The 6,073-nt window shown below is 28.9% G+C and overlaps 1 long non-coding RNA gene across 1 annotated transcript; it reads right to left on the bottom strand.

Annotated features, from left to right (window-relative positions):
- Positions 1–679: 679 nt before the first annotated feature.
- LOC143076246 (uncharacterized) lies at positions 680–5,531 on the bottom strand. Its single transcript, XR_012978577.1, has 4 exons — positions 5,155–5,531; positions 4,480–4,692; positions 4,113–4,161; positions 680–3,308 (listed from the first exon to the last, which is right to left on the bottom strand). It is a non-coding gene; the product is annotated as an uncharacterized LOC143076246 (long non-coding RNA).
- Between the last annotated feature and the right edge of the window lie 542 nt (positions 5,532–6,073).

Raw genomic sequence — 6,073 nt, 5'->3', positions numbered from 1 at the left:
ATCAGGGTGAAATCAGAATTGACTTAAGAAAGTTCATAAATAAACACCCATCAATTCTGGGAATCTATTTCAACATCAATCAATGGAACTACCTTAAAAGACTGGATTCGTTTATTGATAATTCTATTAAAGAAGCCAGTTTAATTGACTAACCATTAGTTAGCAGTGGAACAGATTAGAATTTTCAATATGAAAATTGTGTAACATAGAAATAGCGACAACAACAACAATGACTTTCTTATTTGTAAAAGAATATGACCTTAACAGGTGATAAGGAGAAAGTGGGAGGACAATTTTCTAATGTGTAAAATTAATGATGAAGGGTAACAAAGCAACTACTCTGGTTACCAATTAATGTAAACTTGTAATTATGTAATAAAATATCTTGCAATTAAATTTGAGTCTCCATTTTGAAGTGAGAAACCTAAACCAACAAATGACCAGTTTTAACAAAGCAACTACTCTGGTTACCAATTAATGTAAACTTGTAAACATGTAATAAAATATCTTGCAATTAAATTTGACTCTCCATTTTGAAGTGAGAAACCTAAACCAACAATTGACCAGTTTTACATTCAATTAACAGGAGGCTCAATACAGACATTAAAAACAAACTTTCTTTTTTATATTTTTAATATTTAATATCATTTGGTAAAACCATAAAAACAACAGTGTAAAACATTACAGATCATATATCTCAACAGTATAAAATTGGCACAAATTGAACACATTTATTGGAATGCAGTTACATATATATCTTTATAGTATAAAAAATTCGTAAAAATTTATCATATTTATTGGAATGTGGTTTAGCATGGTGTGTAAAAACCAAAGTTAACTGAATTAAATGAAAGTTACTTGAGCTGAACACCAAATGAAACAACTAGTCTACAACTACATAATTACATTCTACAATGGAAAAAAAATAAAATAAACTGACATCAATTGGTAAAACCATAAAAAACAACAGTGTAAAACATTACAGATCATATATCTTAACAGTATAAAAATTGGCACAAATTGAACACATTTATTGGAATGCAGTTAAATATATATCTTTACAGTATAAATAAAAATTATCACATGAATTGAAATTTAGTTTGACATGAAACGAATAAACCAAAGTTGACTGATTGAAAATTACTTGAGTTGAACACCAAATGAAACAATAAGTCTACAACTACTAAATTATATTTTACATTGGATTGCTTACAATATTTCATCATTGCACTTTATTACTTTCACAGAAAAATGTGTTAATAAGTTTTATGAAAAATAATCTTTTAGTTAAAGCTAAATTATGTAAATGAAAGAAAAAAAAGTTTTCAATCAAAAATGTGTTTATCTGGTATTATAATACTCGAAATGGACGGATGACTTTAACAACCTTTCACTATACATTAAATTTTTGAGGTAGAGAAACTGATATGACATATTTAACCATTTCATCTATTTCTTAAATGAACTAGCACCATCATAAAAGTACATGTATGTATGTATATAACATTATAAAATTGAAAAAAATCACAAACAGAGTCATACATAAAAGTATTTTGCATATTAAGACTTTTTTTAAACAAAAAGCTATAATGCATAAAAGTGATAATTTCACAGATCATCTTAAATCTATATGGTGAGAAATATAAATGGTAAGACATCATACATCTATCTTTAATGTAAGAAAAGTAAATCATAAAAATCTATACATAGTTGGTTTGCAAATGAACATAACATTCTTAATTAATCTAACAACATCAACACATCCAATCTTTGGACTTTTAGCTATCAGAATTTCAATGAATCCTTATTATTCAAATATTTTAATATCATCTCTTAACAGATAATTCATATTTTTAGGTATTTAAAAATAAGACATCAACTTTATTCATGTAAATAGAATGTGTTTCTATTTATTTTTTTTTTTTTTTTTTTTTGGTTTTTGTCAAGGTTTTTTTTTTTTTTTTTTAATCATTCACTGAACTTATAAAAGTCTAACATTAAATTGACACCTATTTTAGAACCCTATACCAAATGTCATGAATGTATACAATTACCAAATTTTAACACTCTTAATGGTTATATCACATATAGGCACAAATATTTGACTCCCCTTTTAACACCCTACCCCATACTAAAGAACCAATGAAAAGCTTTACCTTGTCTTATACAATCCAATTTAATACTTAAAAGTTCATATAAATTGGTCAACCTTGGAAAATACGTCATCTTACAATTACGTCAAGTTCATTTCTACGTCACAAAAAAATCAAAAAAATATCCTGGCAAAGGCACATACACTTCAGGATACCTATCAGGGGCCTGTAATAGATAATGGACTTCACATAGGTCCATGCATTCAATGCAAGAACAATCCTGATGAAAAAAAAGCTTTTAATAACTTTTTACAAAGTATTGAATTTGCGGATGTTTTCCACTTATATGGGAGATGTGTTACAACAGTATACCATATAATGGTTCATGAGACCATAGACAAAATAGAAAGCCATTTATGGAAAATGGAGTTCAGGCTTCTTAAAGACTTGCAAGCCATTAGCCAAGTTCAGTGGGACAAGTATCACACTGGTGAACATGTGGCTAATGCCATAAGAAGAACCCTGCACAGAAGGTAAATATATTAACTATAATGAAATAATGCTTAACTCATTTTCTTTAAATTAAGTAAATTTTTAAAAGATACTATTTTGTTAAGATTGACTGCTAAAAAAATTAATCAATTATTGAATGTCCCGAACAAAAGGAACTCATCATTTTTACTTTGACCTTATTAATTATTTCTAACTGAATTTTGAAAATATCATTTTTACACAAACATTGTATCTAAAAGCCATATCTATTTGGTGCGTTTCTCTGTCTTGTACCCCTCCTAAGCTGCTGTTGCACTGGTGGAAGTATGGGAAGTTGTCTATTTTCAGGTTGAGGTCTATTTCCCTGTTGTGGTCTATTTTCTGGTTGTGGTCTATTTTCATTCTGATTATGTAATAGTGGTATGACAACTGGTTGTAAAAAATTTAAAATTCTCCTAATATTGATTAAAATTCTGTTCAAAAGTTGAATGGTTGCCAAAATCAATACAGCTGCATATCCTGCATATTCTGAAAATAGTTAAAAATTTTGATTGTTCCTCTATTTCCTATACATGAATGCAAATTAAAGTTGATGGTCATGTTGGTTTGTGAAAACATCAAAATGAATCTCTTCGGGGATGTGGCTTTCTGTTTCTCGATAAATTCTTGAACATTTCCTTGTCTTTAAACAATAAATAATCATGACCACCAAAATTACAGCAACTGAAATAAATAACATTTTATCTTAAAGAATAAAAAACTGCATGTCATTATTTTTCCAGTCTAAATTAATTAAAATGTGAAATGCTGTGTGAACAAAATGATTAGTTTAATTGTTTTGAATTTGAAATAGTCAATTTAGAGTTCCATCTAACTTACTGTTAACCCTTTCCTCCATGGATTTTTTTTTCTCACATACTTGATTCGCATAGGATTTTTTCATAAAAAAAAAAAATTATCAGGTTTAAAGTATTAATGCATTGTAAAAAACAAATATTTCATCAATGAAATTCAAGTCAGATATTCTTATGAATGTCTTTGTCATATTGGATACAAATTTTTTTAAGTGTGATGCAGACATTTCGTAGTCAAAGCGTTTCAACTGAGGTACTACACAGGCGTCAAAAGGCGTCATTATGGAGGAAAGGGGGTGGCGTCAAAAAGCGTCATTATGGAGGAAAGGGTTAAAGATCATACCCTGTCCTTTAATTGCTAACTATTTATACATTGTGACTTGGATGAAGAGTTATATCATACCACATCTTTTTTTTAATTGTTTTGAATTTGAAATAGTCAATTTAGAGTTCCATCTAACTTACTGTTAAAGATCACACCCTGTCCTTTAATTGCTAACTATTTATACATTGTGACTTGGATGAAGAGTTATATCATACCACATCTTTTTATATATTCATTTCAATTTTTTACACTTTTGTAATCTAGTATCATTCATGTAATTTCACACAAATCCATTTCATTGTTTGTATTGATTTGAACCATAATTTAAGTAAGTTTAATGGTACATACCACATACAGCAGTCACACAGGCATAAATCCATACAGGTATATCATCATTCTAAAAAAAAAAAAAAAAAAAAAAAAAAAAAATTTATTATGTTTAATTCACATCTTCAACCAAGAAAACAACTTTAAACTATACATTAGATTTTATTATCCTAGAATGTACATCTTAATTCAAATTTGATAAAAAAATCTTATTTATTAAATAAAATAAATAATTAACTCTCAGCAAAGAAATATTACAGACAAATACAACAATTCAACACATACATTTATACTTTTTATGTATTTTAAAGTAAACATATATTTTTTATTCCATTCAGAAAGCAAGTCTTGGGAAAAGTTGTTCAAAGCCAAACATGGGGGTACCAACCTGAAGATCAGGAGTTCCAACAGGGGAGTTCTGTTGATGATCAGCTTGATCAACTACAGGAACCGAACTCTGCTGATGGTGAGTTGTTGGATGGTTTGGTGGATTGGGTTTCACCGAGGGTGAATGAGCATGACTATGCCCAGGCATCCTCGTCTGCTCAACCTCAGTCTTTCTCTCCCCCACTGTTGACCTCAGACCATTATGTTGAGAAGGCTGAAAATGAAAACATGGAAAAAGAGACTGTGCTTCAATAGAGAAATGTTTAGTATGTATTGCCACAATAAACTCTCATCCTATTTACAACAGAAAATGAAGAAGATGAATATTAATGTTTTTATTTACTAAATTGGAGATAAGGAGAATATAAAAGATAACAAATGTTAAATATTCCCATGAACACATATTTTATAGTTTTATCTGATTTTATCCTGATCTTATTTAATTGTCTTTTCTTTAAAGTTTCACTAAATAATACAACTGTTTGTTATAATAGCTCCCATGCCATTTAAAAAAAAAAAAGTTCTGTTTAGTCAATAAAATTAAACCAAGATTCATATAAGTATACTACAAGAAGTTTTGATCTGTCTATTGATTGTTTTAAATAACTTTACTTCAAACTTCTACAGAGCTAATATATCTATGACTATGTGCAAAAAGGGGGGAAAATACACTTACACATTCTTTTGTCCCAACTATAATGATAGTCCTTTCATCAGCTTTTATGTTTTTACACATGGTGAGATCCCCCTGATCCACAATAAACTTGTTCACTGTATACTGTTCCGACAAATAAACAAATGTCTTCACTGTCATTCTTGTGAGGCGAATTTCCTGCAGGTCTAGCGGACCGTCATACGAGTACAATCCTTTCCCAACAAAGGGACACACCAACCTTATAGGGTGGAAACTAATATCTGTTTCCATAATACATGATTCAGGGTTCATTTCATACCCTAAACTAACAATTACAAGCGATAAACATACGAACGTGAACATGTTGTTTTCAAGATTTTACAAATTGCATTGTGGGATATGTTTACATAAGATTAGAATGGGAACAGTCGCCCCATTATTGTCTCGCCATTTGGTCCGCAATAACTCGACCCGACCTCTAATTCTTATTTTCACCCGAAAAGTTTAAGTCAGTGATGTTTTACATGTGAGATATTAATAATATTTATTAGAATCAAAGCACAGAGGGTGTTACCACGAATCTGGATCATATATTGTTTTCTACATGTGATTTTTCAAATTGTATTCATGCACTGTGTTTTGTCTTTATGTGTAGTTATCAATATACAAAAAAAAAAAAAAAAAAAAAAAAAAAAAAAAAAAAAAAAAAAAAAAAAATAATAATTCGATATTAACTGATAATGATGTTTTAATTTATGTTTTAGTTTACTTATAACCCCTCAACCTAAAAATCATGGAGTCATGATTTTGAAACATTCTTTTCCTATAAACTTTCAAGAACTATTCTAACCGAACACTTAAAATGAGTATATAAACTGTTTTTAGATTCTGTCAAAAATTAAAAAAAAATAAAAAATGATGTTATTGTAGATGTTTAATGTTCAATTTGAGGTGAACGTAG

Source organism: Mytilus galloprovincialis, chromosome 5 (genome assembly GCF_965363235.1).
Source record: "Mytilus galloprovincialis chromosome 5, xbMytGall1.hap1.1, whole genome shotgun sequence".
Taxonomy (NCBI): domain Eukaryota; kingdom Metazoa; phylum Mollusca; class Bivalvia; order Mytilida; family Mytilidae; genus Mytilus; species Mytilus galloprovincialis.
Note: the sequence above shows the minus strand (reverse complement) of the source record. Positions and strands in the feature narration are given on the sequence as shown.